We start from the raw sequence: 12,063 nt of genomic DNA, 5'->3' as shown, positions 1-12,063 counted from the left end.
CCCGGTGTGACGTCCTAGCTTAAACTCTGCTGCACCCCCGGTGTGACGTCCTAGCTGTAACTCTGCTGCACCACCGGTTTGACGTCCTAGCTGTAACTCTGCGGCGTCCCCGGTGTGATGTCCTAGCTGTAACTCTGCTGCACCCCCGGTGTGACGTCCTAGCTGTAACTCTGCTGCACCTTCGGTGTGACGTCCTAGCTGTAACTCTGCTGCATCCCCGGTGTGACGTCCTAGCTGTAACTCTGCTGCACCTTCGGTGTGACGTCCTAGATGTAACTCTGCTGCACCCCCGGTGTGATGTCCTAGCTTTAACTCTGCTGCACCCCCAGTGTGACGTCCTAGCTGTAACTCTGCTGCACCTTCGGTGTGACGTCCTCGCTGTAACTCTGCTGCACCCCTCGTGTGACGTCCTAGCTGTAACTCTGCTGCACCACCGGTGTGACGTCCTAGCTGTAACTCTGCGGCACCCCCGGTGTGACGTCCTAGCTGTAACTCTGCTGCACCCCCGGTGTGACGTCCTAGCTGTAACTCTGCTGCAACCCCGGTGTGACGTCCTAGCTGTAACTCTGCTGCACCCCCGGTGTGACGTCCTAGCTGTAACTCTGCTGAATCCCCAGTGTGACGTCTTAGCTGTAACCCTGCTGCACCCCCGGTGTGACGTCTTAGCTGTAACTCTGCTGCACCCCCGGTGTGACATCCTAGCTGTAACTCTGCTGCACCCCCGGTGTGACGTCCTAACTGTTACTCTGCTGCACCCCCGGTGTGACGTCCCAGCTGTAACTCTGCTGCACCCCCCGTGTGACGTCCTAGCTGTAACTCTGCTGCACCCCCGGTGTGACGTCCTAGCTGTAACTCTGCTGCACCCCCAGTGTGACGTCCTAGCTTTAACTCTGCTGCACCCCCCGGTGTGATGTCTTAGATGTAACTCTGCTGCACCCCCGGTGTGACGTCCTAACTGTAACTCTGCCGCTCCCCCGGTGTGACGTTCTAGCTGTTACTCTGCTGCACTCCCGGTGTGACGTCCTAGCTGTAACTCTGCTGCACCCCCGGTGTGACGTCCTAACTGTAACTCTGATGCACCCCCAGTGTGATGTCCTAGCTGTAACTCTGCTGCACCCCCGGTGTGAGGTCCTAGCTGTAACTCTGCTGCACCCCCGGTGTGACGTCATAGCTGTAACTCTGGTGCACCCCCAGTGTGATGTCCTAACTGTAACTCTGATGCACCCCCAGTGTGATGTCCTAGCTGTAACTCTGCTGCACCCCCGGTGTGACGTCCTAGCTGTAACTCTGCTGCACCCCCGGTGTGACGTCCTAGCTGTAACTCTGCTGCACCCCCGGTGTGACGTCCTAACTGTAACTCTGATGCACCCCCAGTGTGATGTCCTAGCTGTAACTCTGCTGCACCCCCGGTGTGACGTCCTAGCTGTAACTCTGCTGCACCCCCGGTGTGACGTCCTAGCTGTAACTCTGCTGCACCCCCGGTGTGACGTCCTAGCTTTACCTCTGCTGCAACCCCGGTGTGACGTCCTAGCTGTATCTCTGCTGCATCCACGGTGTGACGTCCTAGCTCTAACTCTACTGGACCCCAGGTGTGACGTCTTAGCTGTAACTCTGCTGCTCCCCCGGTGTGACGTCCTAATTGTAACTCTGCTGCACCCCCGGTGTGACGTCCTAACTGTAACTCTGCTGCACTCCCGGTGTGACGTCCTAGCTGTAACTCTGCTGCACCCCCGGTGTGACGTCCTAACTGTAACTCTGCTGCACCCCCAGTGTGACGTCCTAGCTGTAACTCTGCTGCACCCCCGGTGTGACGTCCTAGCTGTATCTCTGCAGCACCCCCGGTGTGACGTCCTAGCTGTAACTCTGCCGCACCCCTGGTGTGACGTCCTAGCTGTATCTCTGCTGAACCCCTGGTGTGACGTCCTAGCTGTAACTCTGCTGCACCCCTGGTGTGACGTCTTAGCTGTATCTCTGCTGCACCCCCGGTGTGACGTCCTAGCTGTAACTCTGCTGCACCCCTGGTGTGACGTCTTAGCTGTATCTCTGCCGCACCCCTGGTGTGACGTCCTAGCCGTATCTCTGCCGAACCCCTGGTGTGACGTCCTAGCTGTAACTCTGCTGCACCCCCGGTGTGACGTCCTAACTGTAACTCTGCTGCACCCCCGGTGTGACGTCCTAGCTGTAACTCTGCTGCACCCCCGGTGTGACGTCCTAGCTGTATCTCTGCTGCACCCCTGGTGTGACGTCCTAGCTGTTTCTCTGCTGCACCCCCGGTGTGACGTCCTAGCTGTATCTCTGCTGCACCCCCAGTGTGACGTCCTAGCTGTATCTCTGCTGAACCCCCGGTGTGACGTCCTAGCTGTAACTCTGCTGAACCCCCGGTGTGACGTCCTAGCTGTATCTCTGCTGCACCCCTGGTGTGACGTCCTAGCTGTATCTCTGCTGCACCCCCTGTGTGACGTCCTAGCTGTATCTCTGCTGCACCCCCTGTGTGACGTCCTAGCTGTATCTCTGCTGCACCCCTGGTGTGACGTCCTAGCTGTATCTCTGCTGCACCCCCGGTGTGACGTCCTATCTATAACTCTGCTGCACCCCTGGCGTGACGTCCTATCTGTAACTCTGCTGCACACCCGGTGTGACGTCCTAGCTGTAACTCTGCTGCACCCCTGGTGTGACGTCTTAGCTGTATCTCTGCTGCACCCCCGGTGTGACGTCCTAGCTTTAACTCTGCTGCACCCCTGGTGTGACGTCCTAGCTGTAACTCTGCTTCATCCACGATGTGACGTCCTAGCTGTTACTCTGCTGCTCCCCCGGTGTGACGTCTTAGCTGTAACTCTGCTGCACCCCCGGTGTGACGTCCTAGCTGTAACTCTGCTTCACCCCCGGTGTGATGTCCTAGCTGTAACTCTGCTGCATCCCCAGTGTGACATCCTAGCTGTAACTCTGCTGCATCCACGGTGTGACGTCCTAGCTGTAACTCTGCTGCACCCCAGGTGTGACGTCCTAGCTGTAACTCTGCTGCACTCCCGGTGTGACATCCTAGCTGTAACTCTGCTGCACCCCCGGTGTGACGTTCTAGCTGTAACTCTGCTGCACCCCCAGTGTGACGTCCTAGCTGTAACTCTGCTGCACCCCCGGTGTGACGTCCTATCTGTAACTCTGCTGCACCCCCGGTGTGACGTCCTAGCTGTAACTCTGCTGCACCCCCGGTGTGACGTCCTAGCTGTAACTCTGCTGCACCTTCGGTGTGACGTCCTAGTTGTAACTCTGCGGCACCCCCGGTGTGACTTCCTAGCTGTAACTCTGCTGCACCTTCGGTGTGACGTCCTAGCTGTAACTCTGCGGCAACCCCGGTGTGACTTCCTAGCTGTAACTCTGCTGCACCCCCGGTGTGACGTCCTAACTGTAACGCTGCTGCAACCCCGGTTTGACTTCCTAGCTGTAACTCTGCTGTACCCCCAGTGTGACGTCCTAGCTGTAACTCTGCTGCACCCCAGGTGTGATGTCCTAGCTGTAACTCTGCTGCATCCACAGTGTGACGTCCTAGCTGTAACTCTGCTGCACCCCAGGTGTGACGTCCTAGCTGTAACTCTCCTGCATCCACGGTGTGACGTCCTAGCTCTAACTCTACTGGACCCCAGGTGTGACGTCTTAGCTGTAACTCTGCTGCTCCCCCGGTGTAACGTCCTAATTGTAACTCTGCTGCACCCCCGGTGTGACGTCCTAGCTGTAACTCTGCTGCCCCCCCGGTGTGACGTCCTAACTGTGACTCTGCTGCACTCCCGGTGTGACGTCCTAGCTGTACCTCTGCTGCACCCCCGGTGTGACGTCCTAACTGTAACTCTGCTGCACCCCCAGTGTGACGTCCTAGCTGTAACTCTGCTGCACCCCCGGTGTGACGTCCTAGCTGTATCTCTGCAGCACCCCCGGTGTGACGTCCTAGCTGTAACTCTGCCGCACCCCTGGTGTGACGTCCTAGCTGTATCTCTGCTGAACCCCTGGTGTGACGTCCTAGCTGTAACTCTGCTGCACCCCTGGTGTGACGTCTTAGCTGTATCTCTGCTGCACCCCCGGTGTGACGTCCTAGCTGTAACTCTGCTGCACCCCTGGTGTGACGTCTTAGCTCTATCTCTGCCGCACCCCTGGTGTGACGTCCTAGCCGTATCTCTGCTGAACCCCTGGTGTGACGTCCTAGCTGTAACTCTGCTGCACCCCTGGTGTGACGTCCTAACTGTAACTCTGCTGCACCCCCGGTGTGACGTCCTAGCTGTAACTCTGGGGGGTGTGACGTCCTAGCTGTATCTCTGCTGCACCCCTGGTGTGACGTCCTAGCTGTATCTCTGCTGCACCCCCGGTGTGACGTCCTAGCTGTATCTCTGCTGCACCCCCAGTGTGACGTCCTAGCTGTATCTCTGCTGAACCCCCGGTGTGACGTCCTAGCTGTAACTCTGCTGAACCCCTGGTGTGACGTCCTAGCTGTATCTCTGCTGCACCCCTGGTGTGACGTCCTAGCTGTATCTCTGCTGCACCCCCTGTGTGACGTCCTAGCTGTATCTCTGCTGCACCCCCTGTGTGACGTCCTAGCTGTATCTCTGCTGCACCCCTGGTGTGACGTCCTAGCTGTATCTCTGCTGCACCCCCGGTGTGACGTCCTAGCTGTAACTCTGCTGCACCCCTGGCGTGACGTCCTATCTGTAACTCTGCTGCACACCCGGTGTGACGTCCTAGCTGTAACTCTGCTGCACCCCTGGTGTGACGTCTTAGCTGTATCTCTGCTGCACCCCCGGTGTGACGTCCTAGCTTTAACTCTGCTGCAACCCCGGTGTGACGTCCTAGCTGTATCTCTGCTGCATCCACGGTGTGACGTCCTAGCTCTAACTCTACTGGACCCCAGGTGTGACGTCTTAGCTGTAACTCTGCTGCTCCCCCGGTGTGACGTCCTAATTGTAACTCTGCTGCACCCCCGGTGTGACGTCCTAGCTGTAACTCTGCTGCACCCCCGGTGTGACGTCCTAACTGTAACTCTGCTGCACTCCCGGTGTGACGTCCTAGCTGTAACTCTGCTGCACCCCCGGTGTGACGTCCTAACTGTAACTCTGCTGCACCCCCAGTGTGATGTCCTAGCTGTAAGTCTGCTGCACCCCCGGTGTGACGTCCTAGCTGTATCTCTGCAGCACCCCCGGTGTGACGTCCTAGCTGTAACTCTGCCGCACCCCTGGTGTGACGTCCTAGCTGTATCTCTGCTGAACCCCTGGTGTGACGTCCTAGCTGTAACTCTGCTGCACCCCTGGTGTGACGTTTTAGCTGTATCTCTGCTGCACCCCCGGTGTGACGTCCTAGCTGTAACTCTGCTGCACCCCTGGTGTGACGTCTTAGCTGTATCTCTGCCGCACCCCTGGTGTGACGTCCTAGCCGTATCTCTGCTGAACCCCTGGTGTGACGTCCTAGCTGTAACTCTGCTGCACCCCCGGTGTGACGTCCTAACTGTAACTCTGCTGCACCCCCGGTGTGACGTCCTAGCTGTAACTCTGCTGCACCCCCGGTGTGACGTCCTAGCTGTATCTCTGCTGCACCCCTGGTGTGACGTCCTAGCTGTTTCTCTGCTGCACCCCCGGTGTGACGTCCTAGCTGTATCTCTGCTGCACCCCCAGTGTGACGTCCTAGCTGTATCTCTGCTGAACCCCCGGTGTGACGTCCTAGCTGTAACTCTGCTGAACCCCCGGTGTGACGTCCTAGCTGTATCTCTGCTGCACCCCTGGTGTGACATCCTAGCTGTATCTCTGCTGCACCCCCTGTGTGACGTCCTAGCTGTATCTCTGCTGCACCCCCTGTGTGACGTCCTAGCTGTATCTCTGCTGCACCCCTGGTGTGACGTCCTAGCTGTATCTCTGCTGCACCCCCGGTGTGACGTCCTAGCTGTAACTCTGCTGCACCCCTGGCGTGACGTCCTATCTGTAACTCTGCTGCACACCCGGTGTGACGTCCTAGCTGTAACTCTGCTGCACCCCTGGTGTGACGTCTTAGCTGTATCTCTGCTGCACCCCCGGTGTGACATCCTAGCTTTAACTCTGCTGCACCCCTGGTGTGACGTGCTAGCTGTAACTCTGCTGCACCCCTCGTGTGACGTCCTAGCTTTAACTCTGCTGCACCCCCGGTGTGACGTCCTAGCCTAAACTCTGCTGCACCCCCGGTGTGACGTCCTAGCTGTAACTCTGCTGCACCACGGGTTTGACATCCTAGCTGTAACTCTGCGGCGCCCCCGGTGTGACGTCCTAGCTGTAACTCTGCTGCACCCCTGGTGTGACGTCCTAGCTGTAACTCTGCTGCACCTTCGGTGTGACGTCCTAGTTGTAACTCTGCTGCAACCCCGGTGTGACGTCCTAGCTGTATCTCTGCTGCACCCCCGGTGTGACGTCCTAGCTTTAACTCTGCTGCACCCCCGGTGTGACGTCCTAGCTGTAACTCTGCTGCACCCCTGGTGTGACGTCCTATCTGTAACTCTGCTGCACCCCCGGTGTGACGTCCTAGCTGTAACTCTGCTGCACCCCTGGTGTGACGTCTTAGCTGTATCTCTGCTGCACCCCCGGTGTGACGTCCTAGCTGTAACTCTGCTGCACCCCCGGTGTGACGTCCTAACTGTAACTCTGCTGCATCCACGATGTGACATCCTAGCTGTAACTCTTCTGTACCCCTGGTGTGACGTCCTAGCTTTAACTCTGCTGCACCCCCGGTGTGACGTCCTAGCTTTAACTCTGCTGCACCCCTGGTGTGATGTCCTAGCTGTAACTCTGCTGCACCCTTCATGTGACGTCCTAGCTTTAACTCTGCTGCACCCCCGGTGTGACGTCCTAGCTTAAACTCTGCTGCACCCCCGGTGTGACGTCCTAGCTGTAACTCTGCTGCACCACCGGTTTGACGTCCTAGCTGTAACTCTGCGGCGTCCCCGGTGTGATGTCCTAGCTGTAACTCTGCTGCACCCCCGGTGTGACGTCCTAGCTGTAACTCTGCTGCACCCCCGGTGTGACGTCCTAGCTGTATCTCTGCTGCATCCACGGTGTGACGTCCTAGCTCTAACTCTACTGGACCCCAGGTGTGACGTCTTAGCTGTAACTCTGCTGCTCCCCCGGTGTGACGTCCTAATTGTAACTCTGCTGCACCCCCGGTGTGACGTCCCTGCTGCACCTTCGGTGTGACGTCCTAGCTGTAACTCTGCTGCATCCCCGGTGTGACGTCCTAGCTGTAACTCTGCTGCACCTTCGGTGTGACGTCCTAGATGTAACTCTGCTGCACCCCCGGTGTGATGTCCTAGCTTTAACTCTGCTGCACCCCCAGTGTGACGTCCTAGCTGTAACTCTGCTGCACCTTCGGTGTGACGTCCTCGCTGTAACTCTGCTGCACCCCTCGTGTGACGTCCTAGCTGTAACTCTGCTGCACCACCGGTGTGACGTCCTAGCTGTAACTCTGCGGCACCCCCGGTGTGACGTCCTAGCTGTAACTCTGCTGCACCCCCGGTGTGACGTCCTAGCTGTAACTCTGCTGCAACCCCGGTGTGACGTCCTAGCTGTAACTCTGCTGCACCCCCGGTGTGACGTCCTAGCTGTAACTCTGCTGAATCCCCAGTGTGACGTCTTAGCTGTAACCCTGCTGCACCCCCGGTGTGACGTCTTAGCTGTAACTCTGCTGCACCCCCGGTGTGACATCCTAGCTGTAACTCTGCTGCACTCCCGGTGTGACGTCCTAACTGTTACTCTGCTGCACCCCCGGTGTGACGTCCCAGCTGTAACTCTGCTGCACCCCCCGTGTGACGTCCTAGCTGTAACTCTGCTGCACCCCCGGTGTGACGTCCTAGCTGTAACTCTGCTGCACCCCCAGTGTGACGTCCTAGCTTTAACTCTGCTGCACCCCCCGGTGTGATGTCTTAGATGTAACTCTGCTGCACCCCCGGTGTGACGTCCTAACTGTAACTCTGCCGCTCCCCCGGTGTGACGTTCTAGCTGTTACTCTGCTGCACTCCCGGTGTGACGTCCTAGCTGTAACTCTGCTGCACCCCCGGTGTGACGTCCTAACTGTAACTCTGATGCACCCCCAGTGTGATGTCCTAGCTGTAACTCTGCTGCACCCCCGGTGTGAGGTCCTAGCTGTAACTCTGCTGCACCCCCGGTGTGACGTCATAGCTGTAACTCTGGTGCACCCCCAGTGTGATGTCCTAACTGTAACTCTGATGCACCCCCAGTGTGATGTCCTAGCTGTAACTCTGCTGCACCCCCGGTGTGACGTCCTAGCTGTAACTCTGCTGCACCCCCGGTGTGACGTCCTAGCTGTAACTCTGCTGCACCCCCGGTGTGACGTCCTAACTGTAACTCTGATGCACCCCCAGTGTGATGTCCTAGCTGTAACTCTGCTGCACCCCCGGTGTGACGTCCTAGCTGTAACTCTGCTGCACCCCCGGTGTGACGTCCTAGCTGTATCTCTGCTGCATCCACGGTGTGACGTCCTAGCTCTAACTCTACTGGACCCCAGGTGTGACGTCTTAGCTGTAACTCTGCTGCTCCCCCGGTGTGACGTCCTAATTGTAACTCTGCTGCACCCCCGGTGTGACGTCTTAGCTGTAACTCTGCTGCACCCCCGGTGTGACGTCCTAACTGTAACTCTGCTGCACCCCCGGTGTGACGTCCTAGCTGTAACTCTGCTGCACCCCCGGTGTGACGTCCTAACTGTAACTCTGCTGCACCCCCAGTGTGACGTCCTAGCTGTAACTCTGCTGCACCCCCAGTGTGACGTCCTAGCTGTATCTCTGCAGCACCCCCGGTGTGACGTCCTAGCTGTAACTCTGCTGCACCCCTGGTGTGACGTCCTAGCTGTATCTCTGCTGAACCCCTGGTGTGACGTCCTAGCTGTAACTCTGCTGCACCCCTGGTGTGACGTCTTAGCTGTATCTCTGCTGCACCCCCGGTGTGACGTCCTAGCTGTAACTCTGCTGCACCCCTGGTGTGACGTCTTAGCTGTATCTCTGCCGCACCCCTGGTGTGACGTCCTAGCCGTATCTCTGCTGAACCCCTGGTGTGACGTCCTAGCTGTAACTCTGCTGCACCCCCGGTGTGACGTCCTAACTGTAACTCTGCTGCACCCCCGGTGTGACGTCCTAGCTGTAACTCTGCTGCACCCCCGGTGTGACGTCCTAGCTGTATCTCTGCTGCACCCCTGGTGTGACGTCCTAGCTGTTTCTCTGCTGCACCCCCGGTGTGACGTCCTAGCTGTATCTCTGCTGCACCCCCAGTGTGACGTCCTAGCTGTATCTCTGCTGAACCCCCGGTGTGACGTCCTAGCTGTAACTCTGCTGAACCCCCGGTGTGACGTCCTAGCTGTATCTCTGCTGCACCCCTGGTGTGACGTCCTAGCTGTATCTCTGCTGCACCCCCTGTGTGACGTCCTAGCTGTATCTCTGCTGCACCCCCTGTGTGACGTCCTAGCTGTATCTCTGCTGCACCCCTGGTGTGACGTCCTAGCTGTATCTCTGCTGCACCCCCGGTGTGACGTCCTATCTATAACTCTGCTGCACCCCTGGCGTGACGTCCTATCTGTAACTCTGCTGCACACCCGGTGTGACGTCCTAGCTGTAACTCTGCTGCACCCCTGGTGTGACGTCTTAGCTGTATCTCTGCTGCACCCCCGGTGTGACGTCCTAGCTTTAACTCTGCTGCACCCCTGGTGTGACGTCCTAGCTGTAACTCTGCTTCATCCACGATGTGACGTCCTAGCTGTTACTCTGCTGCTCCCCCGGTGTGACGTCTTAGCTGTAACTCTGCTGCACCCCCGGTGTGACGTCCTAGCTGTAACTCTGCTTCACCCCCGGTGTGATGTCCTAGCTGTAACTCTGCTGCATCCCCAGTGTGACATCCTAGCTGTAACTCTGCTGCATCCACGGTGTGACGTCCTAGCTGTAACTCTGCTGCACCCCAGGTGTGACGTCCTAGCTGTAACTCTGCTGCACTCCCGGTGTGACATCCTAGCTGTAACTCTGCTGCACCCCCGGTGTGACGTTCTAGCTGTAACTCTGCTGCACCCCCAGTGTGACGTCCTAGCTGTAACTCTGCTGCACCCCCGGTGTGACGTCCTATCTGTAACTCTGCTGCACCCCCGGTGTGACGTCCTAGCTGTAACTCTGCTGCACCCCCGGTGTGACGTCCTAGCTGTAACTCTGCTGCACCTTCGGTGTGACGTCCTAGTTGTAACTCTGCGGCACCCCCGGTGTGACTTCCTAGCTGTAACTCTGCTGCACCTTCGGTGTGACGTCCTAGCTGTAACTCTGCGGCAACCCCGGTGTGACTTCCTAGCTGTAACTCTGCTGCACCCCCGGTGTGACGTCCTAACTGTAACGCTGCTGCAACCCCGGTTTGACTTCCTAGCTGTAACTCTGCTGTACCCCCAGTGTGACGTCCTAGCTGTAACTCTGCTGCACCCCAGGTGTGATGTCCTAGCTGTAACTCTGCTGCATCCACAGTGTGACGTCCTAGCTGTAACTCTGCTGCACCCCAGGTGTGACGTCCTAGCTGTAACTCTCCTGCATCCACGGTGTGACGTCCTAGCTCTAACTCTACTGGACCCCAGGTGTGACGTCTTAGCTGTAACTCTGCTGCTCCCCCGGTGTAACGTCCTAATTGTAACTCTGCTGCACCCCCGGTGTGACGTCCTAGCTGTAACTCTGCTGCCCCCCCGGTGTGACGTCCTAACTGTGACTCTGCTGCACTCCCGGTGTGACGTCCTAGCTGTACCTCTGCTGCACCCCCGGTGTGACGTCCTAACTGTAACTCTGCTGCACCCCCAGTGTGACGTCCTAGCTGTAACTCTGCTGCACCCCCGGTGTGACGTCCTAGCTGTATCTCTGTAGCACCCCCGGTGTGACGTCCTAGCTGTAACTCTGCCGCACCCCTGGTGTGACGTCCTAGCTGTATCTCTGCTGAACCCCTGGTGTGACGTCCTAGCTGTAACTCTGCTGCACCCCTGGTGTGACGTCTTAGCTGTATCTCTGCTGCACCCCCGGTGTGACGTCCTAGCTGTAACTCTGCTGCACCCCTGGTGTGACGTCTTAGCTCTATCTCTGCCGCACCCCTGGTGTGACGTCCTAGCCGTATCTCTGCTGAACCCCTGGTGTGACGTCCTAGCTGTAACTCTGCTGCACCCCTGGTGTGACGTCCTAACTGTAACTCTGCTGCACCCCCGGTGTGACGTCCTAGCTGTAACTCTGGGGGGTGTGACGTCCTAGCTGTATCTCTGCTGCACCCCTGGTGTGACGTCCTAGCTGTATCTCTGCTGCACCCCCGGTGTGACGTCCTAGCTGTATCTCTGCTGCACCCCCAGTGTGACGTCCTAGCTGTATCTCTGCTGAACCCCCGGTGTGACGTCCTAGCTGTAACTCTGCTGAACCCCTGGTGTGACGTCCTAGCTGTATCTCTGCTGCACCCCTGGTGTGACGTCCTAGCTGTATCTCTGCTGCACCCCCTGTGTGACGTCCTAGCTGTATCTCTGCTGCACCCCCTGTGTGACGTCCTAGCTGTATCTCTGCTGCACCCCTGGTGTGACGTCCTAGCTGTATCTCTGCTGCACCCCCGGTGTGACGTCCTAGCTGTAACTCTGCTGCACCCCTGGCGTGACGTCCTATCTGTAACTCTGCTGCACACCCGGTGTGACGTCCTAGCTGTAACTCTGCTGCACCCCTGGTGTGACGTCTTAGCTGTATCTCTGCTGCACCCCCGGTGTGACGTCCTAGCTTTAACTCTGCTGCAACCCCGGTGTGACGTCCTAGCTGTATCTCTGCTGCATCCACGGTGTGACGTCCTAGCTCTAACTCTACTGGACCCCAGGTGTGACGTCTTAGCTGTAACTCTGCTGCTCCCCCGGTGTGACGTCCTAATTGTAACTCTGCTGCACCCCCGGTGTGACGTCCTAGCTGTAACTCTGCTGCACCCCCGGTGTGACGTCCTAACTGTAACTCTGCTGCACTCCCGGTGTGACGTCCTAGCTGTAACTCTGCTGCACCCCCGGTGTGACGTCCTAACTGTAACT

Source organism: Lissotriton helveticus, chromosome 10 (assembly GCF_964261635.1).
Source record: "Lissotriton helveticus chromosome 10, aLisHel1.1, whole genome shotgun sequence".
Lineage (NCBI taxonomy): Eukaryota > Metazoa > Chordata > Amphibia > Caudata > Salamandridae > Lissotriton > Lissotriton helveticus.
The sequence above is the reverse complement of the archived record's forward strand: the minus strand, read 5'-3'. Positions refer to the sequence as shown.